Consider the following 25,370-nt stretch of genomic DNA (forward strand, 5'->3'; position numbering starts at 1 on the left):
AGGTACATTTCTACAGAGTGCGTCCGAAGTAGATAAAAAATAAAGTAAGTAAATAAAATAAATAAAATAAATAGAATAAGTAAAGTAAATAATAAAATAAATATAAAATAAATAAATGAATAAGGTAAATAAATGTATAAAATAAATATAAATGAATAAATAAATAATAAAAATTTAATTACTGCATTTTTTAAAATTAATTTCCCCAGCTGACAGTTTTAGGAAGAAATGAAACAAGTTTCTTTTTTTACGTTTTGCTTATACATATATGTTTTTATTTCCATCGCCGTCTTTTTTCTCGTTTTATTTTGCGGTCTGTGTACGCACGTCGCGCGCTACACCAGCAAATTAATATATCCGCTTTTTAATCCCAATGTAGAGGTTAACTCCAGTTGAGGGAGAAGATAAAACGAGATAAGACAAGGGGCCACGCGACAGGAAGACACTGTTATGCTTTCTCGACAAAAAAAACGAGACCTTGTATTTTGCTTCTAAATTTTTATTGCTCTAGGCGCATTATTGCGTCGAAATAATCACGTAAGCAATCAACTAAAACCATCTCAACAAGAGTTTATTCAATTTCTTTTTACTCACAAAAAACCTTTCTTTTTATATTTTGTACAATATTTATTCTCGTAGTTTATTTTTTATTTTATTTTATTTTATTTATAAAAATAGTAAACGGGTCAAACTCCAGGATACTGTCCTAAATAAATTTAAATATCTCTATTATATAAAAACATTTCGAAGCCTCTACCATTGAGTCTTCCCCCAACGGCCCCCTCAAGGGGCCGTTACGTTACGCTAAAACTTAGAAATTAAATATTAAATTCTTGTTACCGCAAAGTCCCCCTTCGAGGGGCCGTTACATTACGCCAAAAATTAGATCAAGTTTATCCTAGAAATTAAATATTAACTTGTTGTTGCCATAAAGTCCCCTCTCAAGGGGCCGTTACATTACGTCAAAATTTAGGTCAAATTTAACCGAGAAATTAAATACTGACTTGTTGTCATTCTGTTACCTTCTTTTTAATTGTTTTATTGTTGTTTCTATTTTATTGCATTCCTACTTAATCCCTTTTCGAACAAAATTTTTTGAATCGATATCCCATGTTTCCTTACAAAAAACAATTTTACGACTAATCGAATTTTTCTGTTTCTCCCATTTAAATTTCCGGCGAAAGAGCGAATAATCGATGAAAAATGTCCTCTGTGCCCTCATCTGAAAACACGAGTGAGAAGTAAAGATCGGCGGGCGGTTTTTTCATTAAAAAAAAAAAAAAATCTTTGGAGAAATTAGCGGTTGCTTTGGAGAGTTTGGACACCCCGTGGTGCCAACAAAAGAGTTACAAGTTGTTCGCACCTCGACACGGAGGATTACACGGCCATAAAATAAACCCCCGACTAGATTATAATGTTTTGCTCTCGCTCGCACTTTCGCCATATGTGAACTTAACGTATCTTCATCGCGGCATGGCACACCAAAAAAGAGAGAGAGAGAGACACACACAACTCTTTACCTGCCCAAGGACAAGAGCGCAATTCTTTATCCGACACGCTAATGCCCCAGGAGGACCGGAAAGCGTAGCGAAAGATTCGCACAACCAACCATTACACTACTATATTTTTTAAGATCATTAGGTCAATTATGCACTTGGAGGCAAATTAATAAAATTTCGTCTAACTCAAAGATTTTGACTTAAGATGGCATAAGTTTCTTAAAATTATCCTCTTGAAAACTTTTTAAATCTAGACTCCCTGGCTGGGGTATTTTGGTACCCCAGTCAACATTCTGTTATTTTTTGAAATTTTTTTTGGATATTTTTTGATTTTTTAGGGTATTGCGGCTAGCTTACTTTGTAATCCTGCTTAGCTTACAACACAAGCTGGTCTGAGAGGTAGAATTTTCAAAAATTTTCCTCAATTCAATGACTTTCAATATCTACTATATATTTTAATGAAACTTTCCAAAAGAATTCAATTATTTAAAAAAAATTTTTAATAAAATTCCACGCAAATATTTAATTATTTTTATTAATAATAAAACTCATTGCAGAATTTCAATGATTTTTAATACAATTTTAATCGAATTCCTCGATAAATGTAATGATTCTAAAATTTTTTTTAAGAAATTAAAATCTTTGAAAATTTGGATTCTTCATACTTTTAATTGAAAAATACTTTTAATTTCCGAATTGAAATTTCGTAAAATCGAATTGTAAACAAATGAATTTGAAAATGCTTAAAGAACTTTTTCAAAAATTATTAAAAATAATTGATTTAAAGAAAATAATAATGATTAATTAAATATACTTATTATGTATATAAATAAAACTATTGATATTTTCGAATAATTTTACAATTAAAGAAATTCAAAATTTTAATAAAATTCTTAGCAAAACTTCAATTATTTTTGAAAAATTCCCTTAATTTAAGGATTTTTAATAAAATTTTTTTAAAAGAATTATTATCATCAATCAAAATTATTATCCAAAAGAATTATTTTAAAAAAATGTTAATAAAATTCTACGCAAACATTTAATTATTTTCATAAATAATAAAACTTTATTGCAGAATTTCAAGTATTTTTAATACAATTTTAATATAGAATTCCTCGAAAAATGTAATGATTCTTAAAATTTTTATTAAAATTCGTCAAAAGAATTCAATTATTATTTAAAAATTCGTTTATAAAATTCTTTATAAAAATTCAATTTGAAGAAACATTCGATTATTCAATAAATTATTTATATTTGTCTTTAAATAATTGAATTCTCGTAGAATTTTCTAATAGAAATTGATTTAAAAATGAATTTTAGTTAAAATTTTAGATAATAATAAAATATTAAAAGCATTATATCATAAATTTTTAGAAATAAATTGAATTTTGAAAAGGTTTCAAATTTAAATCTTTAAAAATTTGAATTTTTCAACTAAAAATTCTGTAGAATAAATTTTTTTCAAAAAGTTTAATTGAATTTTTTAAAAATTATTTGAAGTTTTTATTTTCTAATAATTAATGGAAGAATTACCAAATAATTTAAATTTCGAAAATTGTTATAACAATAATTGATTTAAAGAAGTATTTTAGTTAAAAATTGTAGAAAATAATAATTGAATTAAAATGATGAAAATAATTTTGAAAAAGTAACAATATTCTTACAATATATAATAATTATTTTATCACTCGCTCATCTTTAATTTTTTTTTTTATTTAACCAGTATACGGGACAAGCCCTTTCGTACATATTATAATATATACTCATTACAATCTAAAAGTTGGAAACCACAACCTATCTTATCGATCTCTTTTTTGTAATAATATTTTTATAAGTTATTGTTAAATTTCAAAAAGTTTTGAATTTAAAATTTTTGAAAATCTTAATTCCTATGAAAAAATAATAGTGATTAAATTTTTATTCAAAAATGAAGTTATTGATGTTTTTCAATAATTTTACAATTGATGAAATTCGTAAACAAATGTAATAGAATATTTTTTTGAGTATCTAATCAGTTTTAGAGTGAATCAGAATATTTCTTTAGGGTCAGGGAAAAAGTCAAAATTTTGTCTAAAAATCAGGGAAAAGCCGCAGGGAAAAACAAAATAAAATTTTGTAATAACCCTAAAATTGTTTCCCGAAAAAAATCAAAATTAATTTCAAAATTCTTAATGTTATTTCTCTTACTTTTGTTCTTGAAAAAATCGATTTTGATAAAAAATATTCTTCAAATTTTTAATAAATGTTTCTTTATTCAAACATTCTGCCTGGTTAAAATTTTAGAACCCCGTTACAGTACCGAAATTGAGTAATTTGAATTTAAATTTTGTATGATTTCGTTAAAAGTTCAAAATTTAAATCCGAAAAGCTGATTTTCAGTACGGTAAAAGGTTCTAAAATTTTTACCAAACAGAAGGCTTGAATAAAGAAACACAGAAAAAAACTTTACTCAAAATGAGTATATCATATGATACTCATTTTGAAGTGCAACAAAAATGATACCCCTTCGACTCATTCTGAGTTTCTGGGGAAAAGACTCAAAATGAGTAAAAGCTGTATCATTTTGGGTTTATGATAAAATTACAATAGCATTGGAATAACTGGGAATAATTCATAAATATATGAATTAAAATAATTGTATATAATGAATAAACACGTTGGACTTGTCAAAACATTAATACTTGAAGTCGATTTATCGCATTTATGAGAAATTAATTAATATAATTTAGGTTATACAAACATTTTAACAATATTTGCGTCTTTTTTTGGACATTAAACTCAGACTGAAAAAAAAATAATTTAAGTCCGACTCCGGGCATCTTTGACCAGAATTTAGCAAGGGCCTAAGCAGTGATTTCTATCTATTTAGATATAACTATTATAACTATCTATTTAGATTTTATTCGGAATCTAGCAAGATATTTCTAGTCAGAATTTCCTCACAAGAATCTAAACAGGTTCTAGTCAGATTTTTCCAGACTAGATTTTCTAGCGTCAATTTTGGGGTACTGTATTACCCCAAACAGGGTACTAAAAGGAATAACAGTCCAGATTTTATTTGTCTCCTTCTCTCTCTCCTCTCGCATATATATGTATGTACTTTGCGGCAACATATTTGGTAAAAGCGTGGGCTACTTTTACTAAACGATAGACAAGAAGCCTTTTTGTCATGTCTGTGTTTTAATGCATTAAACGAGCCACTTGTTACTCTCGCGTCTATCATGCAATACACACTCGAATTGGTACCACGTGCGCCTCTTAAACATGAAAGACACACATTTATAATAACGACAGTGTCGTTTTGATATTGCGTGCGTAACGTCGTTCTGCGTTTCCTGCGTCTTGCGTGTGGGCGCCCCTCATTGTTTCTGCGTACAAACAAAAGCTCTATTTGAACTTTAAGCGCAATTACATTCGATATAATATATGTACTCCTTACAATAAAAATTACGAGAAATGTTATATACCTTCAAAATTAGTACAAATTTCATTTCACTTTCTTCTTTTGGATCATCTTCTTTAAACAATTTTCATATTTTGCTAGTTTATATATATTTTTTTATTTTTGCATTTTCTTATCTTTCTGATATTATTCCCATCTTAATAAATTTGTTTATTTTCACTGTTTTCTATGGAAATCAAGATTGAGACGAAAAACGAATCAAAATGTTGCTTCGCAACACTTTTCATTCGTTTTATGCCTCAATTTGATTTTTTGTCTCAATTCGTTTTTTGCATCAATTTAATATCCTTAGAAAAATTGTGTTGTTATTACAAAACTAATAATATATAAAACTATAATTTCTAGAAACGCACTGTAAAAAATTTGGGTATTTTTCCCTGATGTTTCTTGTGGAATATTTCTCAAGTTATAGTAAGGATGAAAAGTATTGTTTCTACAATTTTGTGCAATTTTCTACCAATTATAATAAAACGAAATATTATCCAAAGACTATTTTTGACCCAAAAGGAAAGAAACTAATTGATAATTTTTTAAATTCAGTGGTATTATTTTAATTATCTTCATTTAGATTTATTATTTAGAAAATATTTTTGTTCACTTCCAATAATATATTAAACAGTAGTTTAAAAATTTGTTCAACATTTTTTATACACAAAAAACCTTATATAGAAAATTTATGAATTTCAAAAAATTCACTAATCTTTTAAAGGAAAAATAACCATAGGTTCAAGGTAAAAATCCATAAGAGTTTAAAGAAAAAATTCTCTAAGATTTAAAAGGGAAAATTCTTCAAGATTTTAAAGCAAAAGTTCCTCTAGATTTCTCGGTGAAAATTCCCCTTAATTTCTATTTACCTTTTTTGGTTAAAATTGTGCCACCAAGATTTTGTGGAATTTTCTCCAAACATTTTTCACAGTGCTCAATCAAAGAACCGGTATAATTTTTTTAGACTCAAAATTCTCGATATCTAAATAAAAAAAGGATTTAAAATTTCAATTTTTTGAAAACATTTCGTATTTGTATAAAAATTACCAAAACGTTTCTCAAAAAAATTGGGATTAAAAACTGTTTGATTTTTGACTTACAGGGCTTAAAAAATGTATAACCGATTCTTTGATTGGGACTCTCAATTTAAGTGAATTAGAACATTTAAATGTCAGAAATTCTATTACATCGAATCTTATTTTGTATGAATTTGAATTTGCACAAATTATCACTTAGTAGAACTCCTAAATTTCCGAAATAACAATTTACAGAATTTCCATTTGTCCGAACAAACATCTGGCAGAAAGATTTCACAGCCAATTTTAAAATTGACCAACCACTATTTGCTTGGTAATTTCTGATTGGTCATTTTTAAAATTGGCGCTGAAATCTTTCTGCTCGATGATTGTTCGGACAAATGGAAATTCTGTAAATTGTTATTTCGTCAATTTAAGAGTTAAATTTAATACTTAAATTCTGCTGAATGGTATTTTTTCTAAATTAGAATTCGATTAGATTACATTTCTTTAAAATAAAAAGAATGTTAATTAAAACTTTAATCAGTTGAAGATTCTGTTAAATAAAAACTCGGTGACCTAATATTGTGTTACTGTTAAGTAATATTTTTGGCTATGTAAAATATGTGAATTTTATATCTAATAAAATTCTGTCTAATAAATATTCTAAAAAATAATTTTTATGGGATATAACAAAAAATTCAATGTTTTTTATTAATAAAAAATTTTGTTTTCAGATGTATACTGCTCCGCTGCATAACATAAAGTCAAAAGGTTAGTGCAAGAAAAGCCTAATATACATTAATCTAGACACATAAATAAATAGTATTGTCGGTATTGTCGAAAGTTTGATCGCAGTGTTGAGGCAATTTTCGAAATCATTAATAATGTGAGAGAAAGAGTCACGCTTTTATATAGTTTGGCGGGAATCGGGTTTTAAGGGGGAATCGATGTCTGACGTTGACGTTAACGCAGATATGTCTCCATCAGATATTATACCCTCATCGAATTTGTTTGACGTTCTCGCGCTCGGATACAAACTTATTGAGGAATAAAGAAGTGTAAACTGTACATGTATGTGAGGGTATGGAATGGTATCGTTCTTATACAGAGTAATGCATCGAGACGAAATGTTAAGTCACCCTTCGACAAAGCGGGTACCATGACTAATCGATGAACACGCACCCGGTCACAATGGATAGATCCAAAATTCGCCATTCTGCATACTTTTCTATACGTTTGTTTCTTCATCTGCACAAAGATAGATCAAAAACGTCCCATAAACACGTCATGTTTATGAATTCTAATAATGAAACACAACAAACCAACTCCCATTTCTGGTAACTCCCTTATACTGTATATAAGTGTTTCCATAATGCTCTTGGAGAAAAATAAGAATTGATGTAAATTTTACCATATTTATTGGTAGCAAAACTATTTTTTATATTATAATAATCAAACGATTCAACGATCCTAAAATCCCCCGAGTAACAAGTTTCAAATGAATTCAGTAAAAAGAAAAATACGTAACTAAAAGGGTTAAGTACTGAATACTTAATCATAAACTTGCCACAGTCTTGCAGCAACCTTACCATGTAACTTTTGCAAGCTTGTTTTGGAAACTGGACGTAAGATTACTGCGAGGTTAAAATGTCTTACCGATTGAAAGCTTTTCGTGTAAGCTTGCCGAGATATTCCCCGGAAAACTTACTGCAATATTGCGATAAGATTTTCGCAAGCTTACGTAATGCTTGCAGGAGGATTCCAGTAAACTTGCTGCAAATAATTTTAAATACTTTTATTATATTAAATTAGCACCCAGAGAATATTGAAGCTTATGGCAAACTTGCGGCAAGTTTACCATGAAATCTTGCCAAGCTTACAGGCTAAGATTGCCGCAAGCTTGCGTCTGAGACAGAAAAATTTCCGAGAAAGATTGTTGTAAGCTTGCGGTGAAAGTTTCCTTTAATTTTGGCATAAAAAATTGCTACAAGATTTAAAGAATGATTGCTGCAAGCTTACTACGCAAGTTTCTACAAGCTTGCCATGAAAGATTGCTGCCAGCTTATTATGACCGGTTGCTGAATGATTGCTTTAAATTTTTTATATATTTTTTGCTCCTTTTTGTTCCAAACTTCCAGAAAACTTACTGCCATTTTTCAAAAACATATTTCAAATTAAACAAAATTTTATAGGGGAGAGTCTCCAGTTGTGAGACGGGTTTCATTTTTGACCCGTAAATTGTAAACGGGTAAACAAAATTGTAAATAAAATACACCGTTCGAAAGGTAACAGAAATACACAACTTTTATTAAAAGAAAGTATAGTGTTTCGATGAACTCAAAAAATTTTACGATACATTTTCCGGGCACAGCGCTTTTTAAAAAAAAAAAAAATGTCTCCTGTTGTGAGACACTCATTAAAAATTGCTAAAACTTAATAAGTTTGACATAAAACGTTATGTTTAGTATAAATAATTAAATATATTAATAATATATATTATTATATACTAAATAATAATATTTATTCGCCAAAATATGACTATCAAATAAACACAATTTAATAGCTTCAACAAGAGCATTAAAATTGATTTCTTCACTGCAAAAACAGGTGTCTATATTTGAGACACTTTTGTCCTCATTTGTAAGACGTTTTGGGATGTCTTTTAGGAAGACGTTAAAAGTGACTATTTTGGAGACGTTTAAAGTGTCTTCATTCAGATGAAATTTACTGCTTGAATCGATACATAACCTAAAAATGCATGTATGCATTGATCACATTGATATTGCGCGGGAAACTTTCATCGAGACGAGGCAAGACGAATATTACCGAAGATACTCGAATACACAAAATGTCTTTTATTCAAAGTGTCTTACTTCGAAAACGTCTTAAATTAGCAAAAATGACTTAAATATAGACACTTTTACCGTCTACATTATATGTCTTAAATTATGAGCACTGAAAGTAACTTGTTTACATTTGTAAGACGCAAGAAGTGTCTCAAATTTTTAGACACTTTGCATGAAAGACAGATGAATTAGTCATTTATTCCAGACTAGACGTTTTTAAAACGTCGTCTAATGTCTTAAAATAAGACGTTTCGAAGACGCTAGTTTTTGCAGTCTGAATCAATTGACTTTTTTCCACTTGACATGCCCAAAAATACTAGAAAAAAATGAAATCAACATTTAAATAGTATGCCTGCAAAGTCGTATTTTTTATGCTGCCCAGATGGGTGTTGACACCGTCTCACAACTGGTGATATGCTGTGTCTCACACCCAGAAATTGGCGCTATTTTGAAAAAGGAAAATTAAATTATTTTCAACCGTAGATTGGAACAATGCAATATTGCATCACAAAATATAAGGAAAACACTAAAAGAAAATGCATTACATTTACCTTTTCCAATTCATTAACTTGGACAAAAAGTACTTTGCATTTATTGAAAAAACGCTTTTTTGTCGATTATCACACACAGTGTTGGTATTTAACAAAAACAGTTTATATATCCGCTTCGGCGTACACGAAAATGTTGGATCATATAAAAAGAAATGTTTTTATATAAACCAATCGGCTTTTTAATATTGCATGTTAAAAAAAATTGACTGTCTCACAACTGGAGGTGTCTCACAACTGGAGACTCTCCCCTATTGTTTTTAATTTTTTTAATTTTAAGGTTCTTTTTGATTTTTATATAGTGTAAAATAAATAACTATAAACAAATCTTACAAACATTATTTTTGAATAATGTATCTAATTAAATTTTTGAAATGTATAACTAAAAATATTTTTAATAATTGAAATTTTGTAAAATTTAATTGAAAATAATTAATTTTTTTAAAGCATTTTATTGCAATTTTTAAAAGTCAACTTTTGAAGAATTTTAATTGCAAATTTTGAAAATAATTGAATTCTTAGGACTTTTTTATTCTACTTTTTTGAAATTCAATTATTTTCAATTGTATATTTCCAAAAATTTAAATATATACAAAAAAGAGAAACATTAAAATGTATAAATTACCTATTTTTATCCTTTTTGAAGAAAACAATCATGTTCAAAATTTGTAATTAAAATGTTACAAAAAACTTAGTTTTTTTTAAATTATATACAAAAATTCTTTTAAGAAATTCAATTATTTTCGAAAAATTACGTTATATTAAAAAAAACTAATTCTTAGAATTGTTTTATCATAATTTTTCATGATTTTTTTTTATCTTCGAACAAAATAAATTAAAATTTTTTAATAATTCAGTGTTTTTTAGGTTTATTAAGATTTCGCAGGCATGTTCACATTTATAATGAAATTTCTTCAAAAATTTGATAATTTCTTTTCATATTTCTCAAAAATTTAATTTTTAAAAGATTTTACCAATTTTAAATTATTTGGAAACTTTTCTATTGTATAAAGTTGAAAAACTTTCAAAAATGGACAGTAACAGTTACAATTATTATTTATTTATTCCAAAATATACGGGCAATGCCCATTCGTACATACACTGAAAAAAAAAGTATTGAACCAAGAAAATTTTTCTTGGTTGAAGCAAATCGTGGGATTGAATGCGGCCAAGACTATTAAAGTATTGATTCAAGAAAACGATTTTCTTGACATAGGATATTTGGGAGAAGAACATATATTCTTGATCCAAGAAAATATGGAATTCGACCAAGAAGTTAGTCTTCTTATACGAAGTATGAAATGTATTAAATGAATAAAATATTTTCTTGTTCTAAGAATATATATAGTTAATTGAATTATTTTATTTGATTCATTCAATTTTTTGTAACGTTCGTTCAAGTAATTCAAGATTTAAATGAAGAAAACATTTATTTTGTGAGAGAACGCAGATATTCTTGATCCAAGAAAATATGGAATTCGATCAAGAAATTAAGTAACATGTAAGAAATGCAGAATATATATTAATTCAAAATCATTTATGCATCAAATCAAGAAAGTATGTTCTCTGTCCAAGAAAATATTTTCTTGATTTGAGAAAATTTATAGATTTAAATCAAAAAAATACTTTCTCAATACAAGTAAATTATTTACTTAAATTACCCCCCCCCCCCTTACCCCCATCCCATCTTTTCTAATACTTAGGTCAAACATTTTTATTATTTAATTAATTAACATTTATATTTTTTATTTAAATAATTAAATAATTGTTATTTTACATATATATTTACATTTAATTATTACTTAACACAAATACAACAAATATACCTTGAAAGAAAATTTTCCACGGTCGGAGGAATTGAACTCGGGTTGCACGCACCAGAAGCTGTCACGCTACCACTATGCCATCCTAGCCTCAATGGACAGTTTTCAAAAACTGATATTTAAGTTGCATATAGGGGAAGTGCGCCGGTTGTGGGCACCCTCCGGTTGTGGGCACCCCTACGTAAACTTCGACGGCAAGCAGACTTTACTGATCTAAGTATTGCAAGTCGTGTTCGTTGACAATACGGACTTTTCGTATTGATAACGAAACAAATATATGCATTTGTGTAATAGCTGTGAGCATAATAAAGAAAATTTGCATTAAATAAATAAAAAAGTAATTTTGTATTGTTTTCGAAGAGCAACATATGGGTGTAGATTCGTTCAGAAAAGAAGGGTTTAATTTTTTTTTTGCAGTGTTGTCATTATATTTTGTGATTTACCTTCGTGTTTAACCAAAATCCTGCATCACAAAATGTGTTGGTCTTTTTAAAAAATGACTGTCATTCCCGGTTGTGGGCACCTTTATGTTAAGGAGGCTCTACCATCTGACAATGATGTGGACTACTGTCTCATCTATCTAAACTTTCTGCCAAGGAAAGTGACAGCCGCAAACTCCATTAAATGCGATGAATATAGCCGTTCAGTGCATTAGAAGTGCGTTATGGTATGCGTACTAGCTACTTCACATGCAAGCATTATACTTTTGTTAGCGATGAGCATAGTGTGAAAACGTGTCATCATTTTTGTTCTTTATCCCGGCAAATTCTCTTAAAATAAAGAAACTTTCATTTCTTCTTTATTTGTGTTGGTTTCCTTTAATATTTTTCCATTTTTAGCGGATTTTTCAAGGGTGCCCACAACCGGGTACAAAATTTTTTTTGTCAAAAAATTCCCATTTCACTAAATTTCTAATAAAACTTTTTTATTTAAAGGAATCAATTTAATTCCTTCACTGACAGTCACCTTAGACCTCTAGCTTTAAATTCGTACACATATATTTGTATAATATGCACATGGACAAATGTTATGAGGCAAAAACAAAAGGGTGCCCACAACCGGAACACTTCCCTTACATTTGAAGAAAAATATTTTCTTGGATCAAGAACACTGGCATTGTGTTAAGTAAAAAAAAGTTTCAAAGCAAATAAATAAAATGATTCGATTCAAGAAACATGAATTCTCCACACAATACTTTATTATTTCGCTTAAGAACATGATATTCTAGATTCAATACTTTTTGGTACTTCGGAAAAGTAAAATATTTGGTTGAAATAATTACATATTGAGTTCTGCCAAATACTAAATTGTTAATTCAAGAATTCTGTTCAATGCTAATAATTACTTGACACAAGAAAATGAATTTCTTTCTTCAAATAAATATGGGATTAATTGAATATAATTTTTAATCAACTTGAAACAAATATTTACTTATATTAACCTTCGTATTTTCTTGAATCAGGATTATATGAGCGTTGAATTAAGTAAAAACTTTTTTAAAGGAAACAAAAGAATGATTTAATTCAAGATCTTACACTTAATTGAATTGAATAAATAAAATATTTCATTCCAGAAAATATAACATTCTCGCAAGAAATTAATGATTTTGAAACATGAGAATATAGAAATGCTTCAAGTAAAAGAAATGCTTAGATTAATTAATATTTCTTTGAAACAAAATAATTTTTAATTGAGTTGAAACAATTATTAACTTGTATTAATCTTCCCATTTTCTTGGCTCAAGACTATGGGTGTTGGATGAAATAAATAGTTGCTTTAAAGGAAATAAAAAAATTATTTGACTCAAGATACCAAATGACTCAAGGTAAATTACTTGACGTGAGAACATGATATTCTTGATTCAATACTTTTTCGAGACTTGGCGCATGTAAAACAGTTCGTTTGAAACAGTAAGATATTTACTTATGTCAAACCCATATTTTCTTATTTCAATAACTTTGATCAATGCTCAAAATTACTTGACACAAGAAAATAAATTTCTTCCAATAAGAAAATATGGGTTTGTTTCAAATAAATCAGGTCAAGAAAATGCATTTACTTGATTCAATGAACTTTTTTTTTCAGTGTATTACTGTAAAAATAAAAATAATACAAGAAACTTTATTATAAAAAATTGAATTTTTGCATTTAAATACTCGAATTTTCGAAGAAGTAAACTTTTAACTGAAAGAACTAAATATTTTGCTAATATACTCTCTAAATCTGAATATGTGAAAATCCACATATTTATACGTTATAAGTCGTCTTCTCGATCAATAAGTGCATATACACTTATAATAAGTGAAATTTCACTCAGAATAAGTGAAAAATTCACTTATTTATAAGTGTATATGCACTTATTAATCGAGAGGACGACTTATAACGTACAATAAGTGAAATTTCACATATTCCGATTTAGAGAGTATATAATTAAATTTATCTAGTTGAAACTTTTTTTCCATGAGTGCAAATTTATTCTTATTATTGTGAATTATTCAAAACAATTGCAAAAAAACGTGTGTAAATTATTCTTTTTCTATTGTGTCAAATGAATTATTAACAATATCTGGAAAAAAGCAAGTAAATGTTTATACATTTTATATCTACAGTTCTAATCGCAGCATTATTTATTATCACAATAATAGGTAAATTGAATTAGAATTCAATATCACATTTCTAAGTCACGAGTGTATATAGTTTTAAAAATTAATTCTTGCACTTGATTAAAAAATTAGTACATTATAAAAATTTTATTTCTGTAATTATCTCGTGGTAAATATTATGCATTAATTTTTTCCAACTTCATACATTAAGGAAATAATGGACTGAGTAATGTATTCATACTATAAGAGAGATGTATGTGGATATTATCGAAGACAGTTATATACATGATAAATTCAAAACAGATTCTTCTATTTTCATTTGTTAATATAAAATGTTACAAATTATTCAGATATATAGGTACACCGTGCACGGTGTATGAAATAATTATATCCATTTACTTGGTTAGCAAAAATAATTAGCACATTTATGCATCATATATATAATAGATTCAGAAAGCAATCTATGCATAAATTATCATAAATTACAATTGTTTTTACGATGATCAATAATTAAGCGAGTAGCACTGACTTAATTTCAAATAATAATTTAAAAACTGACATTTAAAATTGTCTGCTTCTAAAAGTTTTCACAACCTTTTTCTCAAAGTTTTCATATATATATAAATTTAAACAACCATTATTTGGAATAAATTTTATTAAAAATGCGATGCGCTTAATTTTAACTTCCGTCAGACTATAGAAACGTCTATATTAATTGAAATTGTCACGTTATTGAAATTGTTGGAAGGAAAATATCATTGTGGAGAATTAATTTTGAACATTGTATATCATAGACGTATAGATTGTAGTGCAGAGAGAAGGAAATAAAACGAATGTGCGCTGGACACATTGGTTGCAATTCAATTCAATGTCTCTATGCACAACACTCATTCTCATCCACGAAACGAATCAGTCTGTTAAGCAGGAAGTATACTCTGAGGGAACCTTAATGTTCATTGCCGAGAAAATTTTTGATCGAGTCGCTGACCACGCTTAAATAGCGGGACACATGTCATCAATTGCACACGTGCACTGTCTAAACTTCAAAAACAATTTATCAATTCATTTGAGACTAAAATAAATCACTTGTATTTTTACTGCCCAAAAAGAAAACAGTCAGTTTTAAACCTATATGCTATATACAGGACAGGAATTAAGTATTATAGGTTGTGCTCAAAATTTAGGCAGACTATTCAAACAGCACGAAAGTTTACAGCAAGCTTGCGACAAGCTTGGCATACAACCTTGCCAACCTTGTAACACAAGATTGCAACAAAAGCTTGTCTGAGGTAGCAAACTGTCCACTACTATACAGCAAACTTTTCGTAACTCGAACTAAGCCCGTAAATGCTGTAAAAGTCCGTAAATTTCTTTGAAGTCCGTAAAAGTCAGATTTTTTTAAAAAAACATCCGTAAAGTCCATAATTTGTTTGAAAAAATACGAAAAGTACGATCATATCTATATCTGTACGATCATATCTTGCGCAGGCCTTGAAAATTCCTCTACACTGTTAAAAAAACTAAAAAAAATTGAATTTTGGAGAAGTTACAAATGATAGCAGAAATTCAGTTTTTTTCAAAAATATTAAAATTCTTATCACAAAATTCAATTATGTTCAAAATTTACAAAAAAATCTCGACAAAATCCCAATTATTATCTTTATAAATAAAAAAATTCTTCTTAAAAATTCAGTATTTTCAAAAATCTTTATAAATTCTCGTCAAAATGTCAATTATTATTATGAATAACAAAATTTTTCTCCAAAATTCTATTATTTTAAAAAATTTTAATAAAATTCTTAGAAAAATTTCAATTATTTACCAATTTTTTATAAATTCCTTCGCAATAATTCAATTATTTTCATAAATTGTAATATTTTTTATACAAGGATTCTATTATTTTCATAAATAATACAATTTTTTTACAGGGATTCCATTATTTTCATAAATAATAAAACTCATTGCAGAATTTCAATTATTTTTTATGTAATTTTAATCAAATTCCTGAAAAAATTTAATTCTTAAAAATTTTATTAAAATTCGACAAAAGAATTCAATTATTTAAAAATTTGTTGATAAAATTCTTTATCAAAATTCCATTTTGAAGAAACATTCAAATATTCAATAAATTATTTAATTTTGTATGAAAATAATTAAATTCTCGTAGAATTTTCTAATGAAAATAGATATAAAAATAAAATTATATAGTTAACATTTCAGATAATATTTCAAAATTAATTGAATTTTAAAATAGTTGCATTTACAATTTTTATAAATAGATGACCTTTAAAAAGGTTTTAATTCGAAATTTTATAAAAATTTCAATTTTGAATGAATTTAATTAGAAATTTTAAAAAACTTAGATTTTTGAAAAAATTTTTATAATTCAAATTCTGAATTCTGAGAGTATTAAAATTTTTTAATGCATGGATTTTTTAGAAAAATTTTAGTTAAAACAACAGAAAAAAAAAATTAAATTTCAAAGAAGTTACAAATGTTTGTAGAAATTGAAATATTTTCAAAAGTAATAAAATTCTTGTCAGAAATTCAATTATGTTAAAAAATTTTAATAAAAATCTTGGCATGAATTCAATTATCTTTATAAATCCTAATAAAATTCTTCTCAAAAATTCAATTATTTTCAAACATTTTTTAAAAATTCTTGTCAAAATTACAATTATTTTCAAAAATTCTCCTCAATTTAATGATTTTCAATATCTTTACTATATTTTAATAAAACTCTCCGAAAGAATTCAATTTTTAAAAAAATTAAATTCTACTAAAAAATTTAAGTATTTTCATAAATAATAAAAATTTCACAGGACTTCAATTATTTACAAATTTTTTTTCTTTCCTATAATTCAATTATTTTCATAAATAATAAAATAATTATTTTTAGAAATTCAATTATTTTTAGAAATAATAAGCTGTCTTTGAAAACAATAATAACGTTTAAACGTTCTTTATGCTAACTCGTTGTTGATTAGTTTTAATGTTGTAAAGTACTTTGTACAAAACGGCTTTGTGCCCGTAAACACATATAAATAATTAAATAATAAAACTCATCTCAAAATTTCAATTATTTTTAATAGAAATTTAATCGAATTCAATTATTTAATAAATTATTCATTTTTGTATTTAAACAATTAAGTTCACGTAGAATTTTCTAATAAAAATTGATTTAAAAATGAATTTTAATAAAAATTTTAGATAATAATTAATTATTATTAAATATTAAAAGCATTATAGCATGAATTTTTTTAAATAATTTAATTTTGAAAAAGTTTCAAATTAAAATCCTTAAAAATCTAAATCCTTCTGACTAACAATTCTGTAGAATTCATTTTTTTGAAAAAGTTTAATTGAATTTTTGTTTGAAATTATTTGACTTTTTTATTTTATAATATATATTTAATTGAAGAATTTCCGAATAATCGAAGTTCAGTTTCATTGAAATGCAAAAAAATGGATTTGAAATTCTCAAAGAACTTTTTCAATATTTATTAAAAATAATTTATTTATATAAGAATTTCAGTTTGGAATTCTAGAAAATAATAATTGAATTAAAATGATGGAAATAATTTTGAAGAAGTCACAGTAACAATATTCTTATAATACCTATAAAATAATGATTTTATCACTCGGTCATCTTTCATTATTATAAGTTTTTGACTTTCAAAAAGGTTTGAATTTGAAATTTTTGCCAATCTTAATTCCTATATGGAAAAATAATAATGATTAAATATTTATTTAAAAATGAATTTATTGATGTTTTCGAATAATTTTACAATTAAATAAATTCGCAAATAAATGTATAATAGCTCATTTTTTTTAAGTATCTAATAATTTTTAAAGTGAATCATAATATTCTTTAGGGTCAGGAAAAAAGTCTTAATAAAATATAAATCTAAATTAATTTCAGAATTCTTTATGATATTCGTCTTACTTTTGTAATTAAAAAATCGATTTTGATAAAATATTCTTGAAATTTTGAGTAAATATTACTTTATGCAGGCCTTCTGCCTGTTTAAAAATTTTAGAACCCTTTACAGTGCAATAAAGTGATACCAACTGATAAATTACAAAAGTTGGGGTGTAAATAAAATGTGCTACAAATAAGATTTTTTTCATAATCGAGTAACTTGTTGATGAAATATACGCACATGATAACCGAGGGTAGTGACTGAATAACTGAGTGACACTCAGTTGACGTCCTTTCCGGTGTGTCTCGTGTTACAGCGAGCCTGTTAACCACTTATATTAAAGTTACATGAGGCGCGTGCCACCCACCCAAAGTACATTTTTTTCTCGCTCTTTTTCAGCATTTTTATTGCATTCATCTAATGTAATCACCAAAATCTCGAGAAAAAAATAAAAGCCCAAATCTTCTTTATTCGCACTACAAAATATACCCCGTATAAGGTAAAGGTCCCAATTATGGGACAATTTACAATTTTGTCCCTATTATGAGACAGTATTACAAAAAATAAAATAAATTCAATTAAAATTGGTCATAAGAAATTTCTACTTATTTCAAAAAAATTTACACGTTTAAAGAATAATTATTTGTGTATAGCATTTAATTTAATAAGAAATGTTTATTTGCATTTTAGCTTTTAAATTAAGGTAGCCAGGTTTTTCGTTAGACTACCGTCCCACATTAGGTGCACTTATTATTTGCTATCCCTATTATGAGACACACAGCAAACATAACCTCAAATATTTTCAGTTTTTTCGCATTAATTTTCTACCAGAAAAATTAGTTTTATAATTATTTATTAAACCAGAATTTGTTTATTGTATTTTATTCTTTATAATTAATATTCAAATTATTAATGTAAGTCAATAGAATTTTAATTACTTATTGAATTAAATAAATGTCTCATAATAGGAACATTATTATGGGACACCCGTACATACAGAAATCATCGTCCCATAATTAGTGCAGTTGCAGAGTTTCATAATTTAATTAATATTATTTTTATTTCATGAAAAATAACCATTTTAGGGTCTAAATATTATTCCTAACATATCAATCTTTCAAACTATACCCTAATTATTCATATTAACACTCCTAATTCCAAGAAATTTATCATAGAAATTTAGTTTAGCTTAAACAGCGTCCCATAATTGGGACTTTTACCTTAACAGCTGCAACTGCAATTGATTTTTTCTCTGAGAAAAAAGATCCATATTTCAAGAGCCGATTAAATTGTATATAATAATGATTGCAATCCTGCACAGCAATTAGTGCCAAGTTCATAAGTATATACAATGAATTGAGTATGTCGATTAAAATAAAAAGTGTCGATCGTAAGATTGCAAAAGCGAAATAATTATGCTGGTCCCACTTGAAAGTTTTTTGATCAACATTCATATAAATCGGCTCTTACTCGATAATGGATGTGCATTGTTGCACAGCTGTGCCTTTGGTTAACTGGGTTCATTTTAAGCTATACATGTGCTTTGCCATATATAGCAAAGATCCTTTTGCCTCAGCCAGTTCATTTTTTTCACCCCTCAACACTCTCTCTATGATCTTTGTTCGTTGTGGTGCGGTGTTTGTTTTAAAGGTTCCACGAGTGCTGTTCAAATGAGCAACGGGTTTATATTATTGGTATACACGTTTCTATGATCGAAGCGAGTGGGTCCTTCTATCCTCGGGGTCTAGTTTCAATCACGTGCTAATACCGTTCTTTATTTATATAAACTTTATTCATCCTTCGATTTACATCTCCATACGCAAAGGAAAATAAAATTTCTCCAATAACAATATTGTATACTGCTTTACAATATATGTTAGTGCAAACAACAAGTTTCCTGGAGTTGCAAGCAACAAATAAGTCATTGATAATATTCGCTTCAATTTTTAGTTTTTACTGAGCAATAATTTTTCGAAGGATTTTAAAGTGCTAAATCCGAATCTGATATCCACTATTTTAAATTTTGAAAATCTGATATCATATTCGTAATCAGAGACCCTAAAAATTCCCGATGTAACAAGTTTCAAACAGATCCGTTGAGTTTTTTTAATTAACACCGCCATCTTAAATCCGCCATTTTGAATTTTTAAATTCTGACTTCAAATACTTAACTTTCTGAAAAATATTAAAGAAAATTGAATTAGAGATGAATTTTTGCTGATATGGAGAGGGTACATCGATATTTTTAACTAAAATCAAGAAAATAAATTAAAAATTCCACAAAATTATTTTTATGTTAATTTTTTGTGAGGAATTCAATGATCATAAAATAAAATCGGTCAGAAAATATTTTGATCCTTTTTTAATTTTTATTTTATTCTTAAAAATTGGTAGATTTTGAAATCTCTGCGTAATTTTATATAGAATATATACAATACACTTTTGAATCAACAAAAAAATTGACAAATGAAAAAATTATTATCAAAATAAAATTCTTTGTTTATAGGATAAAAATGCTAAAAACTACCATTATCATTCCATTTTTTTCTATGAAAAATCAAATGTTCACTTTTTTTAACTAATTTTGAAATTTCAAATAAAAAATCGAATAATAATGGTGTTGTTTAGCATTTTCAGTCTAAAAACAAGGATTTAAAAAAAATGCTTCGAAATAAATTATAAAAATCCATTTTTTCATTTGTCAACTTTTTGTGAATTCAAAAACATACAGGTATATTCTATAAAATTACTCATGGATTTAAAAATCTACTAATTTTTAAGTAAAATAAAAATTCAAAATGGCTCAAAATATTTTCTGACCGATTAAATTTTTTGACCATTAAATTCCTTATAGAAAATTACCTTAAAAATAATTTTGTGGAATATTTAAATTATTTTCTTGATAAAATTAAAAATATCCGTGTACCCTCCTCTTAAAATATTACGGCATTAAATATATAGTGTAAGAATAAAAGTAGAAATTAGTAGAAATAATTTCAAACCTTTTGAAACTAAAATTTCTAAAACTTGAATGTTTCATAATTTTAATTAATAATTATAGAGGACTAAGATTTTTGAAAAATTATAATTCACAATTTTTTTTAAATTAGCTAAATTTTTTAATATTTTCTATAATTTTTAATTAGTTAAAATATTTAAAAATTTCGATGACTGATTAACTTTTTGCATTTAAAATTTAAATCAGTAAATTTTACAAATAAATAGTAATTTCTACTAATTTATTACTAAATTTTACTAATTCTAAAGCAAAAGTCAATCGTTAATTCAAATTAATAGGGGAGACTGGGGCGAAAAGTTAAACTGCCAAAACCGTTAAAATTCATTATCTTTTCGAACGAAAATAGTTAGAGCATTGCAATTTTATTTATAGAAGGGTGTTATCACCTTAATATAAATAAATGTCCGGAGTTGTGTGCAATTCTGTTTATTTTTGTGGTGTCGATATTGAAAGTTTTTTTTCAACCTACTTTTGAAAATTTTTTCGAAAAAGAAAATATCAACTTTTAAGTATATTTTTTGAATTTATTCTCATCGCGATTTTTTTAGATCCTTATTTGGGTCCCCTGAAGAGATACCTAAAGGTATTTGCTAAATATCTTTAGTCAGATTTTTTACATTTGTTGTTAAAGCCAGAAACGCACCCTGGGGCGAAAAGTTAAATAATGGGTGGGGCGAAAAGTTAAATGTATTTTTACGTGTTGTTAAAAACCATTGTTTTCTAGGTATTATGTATGAATTTAAGCCTTAGATGGACGGAAACCGGTATACAACCACAGTAATTAAATTTCAGAAGGTTTCAAATTTTTAAAAATGATTAAACTTTCGAATAGATTCAGTTTGCAATTTTAGAAAGTACATTGAATTATAGAAATTACATAAAGTTTTAATTTTTAGAAATAATTCAATTTTTATTATTGAAATAAATTTTATGTTTTCAAAAATTTTATTACAATTTTTAAAAGTAATCATGTTTTTTTTAATGAAAAGTGTTAAAAAATGTTCGAAATATTATTTACAAATAATTGAATTTTATTTTTAAAAAATGGTTATTATTTGAATAAATGTTTAAATTTGAATTACCCGTGTAGAAATCACCATGCTATGCCTAAAATGATTATTGGCCCTAGCTTGGACCTAACTTGGCAACCCCTTTTTATATATCCTAGGCTGGTCCTAACTTGGTACTAGCTAGGAGATCCAGTTATGACTTAGAAAATTTTTTAGGAAAATAAAGTGTCAAAATTGATACATGAAAAACATGTAAAAATTGATAAATATTCTCAATTAATATTTATAAAATTAATTGATAATCATATTTGTTTAAACAATTTATTGTTTGACATAAATCAGAAAATTATACAAATACTATAAAATAAAGTTAATTTATTAATTTATTAATTCAGCAATTGTTTAAACAAATAATTGTTATTTACTAACTTTTTACACAATCAACCTAGAAACTAGCAGTTTTTTCTAATTTTGCAATAAGTAAATTCTCAGATTAGTTAATTGCAAAATTTAAAAAGACTACAAGTGTCTAGACGCTTTATTGTCTCAAGAATTAATAAATAACAACAATTTTTTGTTTAAACAAATGCTGAATTGTTAAAATTATAAATTATCTTCATATTTCACTACTCAAGTGTAATAATCGCGAAGTTAGATAAAAAACTGCAAATTTTTAAGTAATTTGTTACAAAAGTTAATAAAACAGCAAAATTTATTTATTTATTTAAACAGATACAGACTGCAATATAATTATCATTAGTAAAATATATTTCTAATTTCGTTCGCTGATTTTAAGTTTCGTTTAAGTTGGTGCTAAACACTAAGAGATATTGCAATTCGAATGTGGGCTGACCCACCCAGGTCCAACCCAGGACCTACCTGGGCTTCCTAGTTTCATTAGCAAAAATTTCTAAGTCCAAGTCTAAAAAAATTTTTGCAACAAAAAATTAATGCTTAAAATGATTTAGAATAATGAAAAACGTGTTTTTAACATAAATTTTTTTGACATTTTTTTAAAAAGTGGATCACCCGCTTAATTAATTAGGAAAAATTTCCAAGTCCAAAAGACGAATATTTTTTTTAGACCAAGAAATTAATATGTTAAAAATGATTGAGAACAATGAAAAACCTGTTTTTAACGAAAATGTATAGATATTTTTTTTCTTGATATAATATAAAAATATTAATTTTTGAATTTTTATATTTGGATATTATTTTATTATTATTGTTGTTGTTAAACTATTTTTTTATTTATTATTGTGTATTAGTGTCAATAATTACTATATTGAATCATCAAAAGCAAGTCCACAAGTCACTGACAATAAAAATTTTCATCTCAACTAGTTTCATTAGCATAGTGGTTAGGGCGTTAGTCTCGTAGTCCGTAGGTCGTAGGTTCGATTCCCGCGTGCGTTAGATTTTATTTACTTCTTAGGTTTGCGTTTATTCCGATTTTTCTGCATTGTATTCGTATAAGTATGCAATTTAATGATTATATATACTGTAAAATAATTTAATTAACAAATTTCTAATTTTTTTATAATTTTTAATGTATATATTAGAGGAATATATATTAATCTCTACATATACTAACATTATTTATGAATTCGCTTTTGGTCATCACTTAATTGAAAAAAATTATAAATTATTAAAACTAATACTTATTATTAATAATTTAGGTTATTTCTTTAACAAATATTATTAACTAATTAAAATTATAATGAAATAGAAAATACGGTCTGAGATGGTCCTTTCTAGGTCCTAAAATGGACCCATAAACTGGTCCTAACTAGGCTCCCAAGTTAGGACCAGGCTAGAATCGCATCACCACCCATTGTTGGTCCAACCTACACTGCCAACCTAGGACCAAGCTATTAACAGGGCAAAATAGGTAGGACCTGGCTAGGACCAATTTTCATTTTCCACACGGGTAGTAAACATGTTGAATAATTAGAATTTGTGACTGACTTTTTGCTTTTGAATTGGTAAATTTTACTAATGAATAGTAATTTCTACTAATTCATTAGTCAAATTTACTAATTTAATAGCAAAAAGCCAGCCAATTTGTAAATTTTACTAATAAATAGTAATTTTTACTAATTTAATATCAAACAGTCAGACACTATAATTCAAAGCAGTAAATATTTTTATTAATTCAAATTTAGAGAGTTTAAAAATTTTCTGGAATTCAGGGAAATAAAAAACCATCGTTAGCAACAGCAGAGGGTTAAGCAATAATCCTGTTAGTAATCCTAACAAGATCTAAATACTTTTCTTAATTTTTGAATTCATTTTCATTTGGTTTACTATCATTAAACCCGTATTTAACTCCATCGAATTTCTCTGAACTCGTAGAAAGTCGGTCGTCATCAAAAGGTCCAAAAAAAGTTATGGTCACCAGGCTAATTCCGCTTCCGCTGGGGACTAATCGAGACAAGGGGAAGTCTTGCCTTGACACAATTAAATAGTGTCATGCATCATCATCTTCTCGGACGTAAATCGATTTGCTCTGACACGTGCATCACTCTCTCTTTCTCTTATAAATATTTATCTCCCAAAATTTTATTAAACAATTTAATACTTTCTGCATAAAAAGAGCATACAATATTATACACTTTATTTTTGGTCCCTGAAGTTAGCGTCGACACTAAGCATCGAAAATAAAAACATAGGAAGAAAAAAATAGTTTTTCTTCTTTCCATGGTTTGACACACTTTGCCCATAGTTCAAAATTTTGACAATAATCTTTAAAAATATAAAGAAAACTTTTTTGTTTTCTCCCCATACTGTCTTATACTTTGCCCATTGTTTCTTAAATTGAAAGGTTTAATGTTTATTCCAGTTGTTTTAATGAAAAATTAATTTTGTTGTCGCCATACTTTGTCCATGGTTCAAAAATAGAAAAAATTGAAAGGTTTTCTGTTTATTTCAGTGATTTTAATGAAAAATTAATATTTTGTTGTCGCCATTCTTTAAAAATTGTATTTAATTTTTTATGGCATTAAATTATGGCAAAGGGTTAATGAGGGAATTCCCTCATTAAGAATACTTTGCCATAATTTGGTGCCATAAAAAATGTAGTCAAACTTAGTGCCATATTTCGCCATCCTATACCCATATTTAGCCAATTTTTATACCCATACATTATTGTAACTGAAGATTTTCCTACTCGTAAATTTTTGATTCATAGAGACGAGAAATGAATGAATCAGACTTTATATGCCGCGCACTAAATAGAATGTTCCAAGTAATGCAAAGATTCCTGAATGAAGTGGCACGAATTACTGTCTAATTGCCGAGATCGTAGAAAAGCAGTAGAGTTGAATGAATGAATGAATGAAGTAGTGAGGATATATATATGGGTGAATGAAACGAGCGACGAGTCAAGTCCTTTTACGTTAAGAAATAAAAGTATAAAGTAGTCTAGGGGGCAGCTGGTCGCGGTCGCGAGTCAAGATGTCAAGCGTTTGACCCGCGGCCAACCACCAATGAAGAAAAGGTCCAACCAAGACCCAGGATACGAGGTCGGTCATTTGACCTCACGGCGCACGCCGGATGTCACCAGTTTTCTCTGCAAATTGGTCGAATCAAATACACAAGTCCTCGCAACTGATGCAAACAAAAAATATACA

The 25,370-nt window shown here is 27.0% G+C and overlaps 1 long non-coding RNA gene across 1 annotated transcript in view; it reads left to right on the top strand.

Moving 5' to 3' along the window:
• Positions 1 to 25,370, top strand: part of LOC122509158 — a 309,869-nt gene that overhangs the window by 214,168 nt on the left and 70,331 nt on the right. The window contains exon 6 of the long non-coding RNA XR_006302315.1: positions 6,701 to 6,737. This is a non-coding gene — a long non-coding RNA (uncharacterized LOC122509158). The remainder of the gene's footprint in view (positions 1 to 6,700; positions 6,738 to 25,370) is intronic.

The sequence above is a fragment of the Leptopilina heterotoma genome, unplaced genomic scaffold, assembly GCF_015476425.1.
Source record: "Leptopilina heterotoma isolate Lh14 unplaced genomic scaffold, ASM1547642v1 Lhet_6, whole genome shotgun sequence".
NCBI classification, from domain to species: domain Eukaryota; kingdom Metazoa; phylum Arthropoda; class Insecta; order Hymenoptera; family Figitidae; genus Leptopilina; species Leptopilina heterotoma.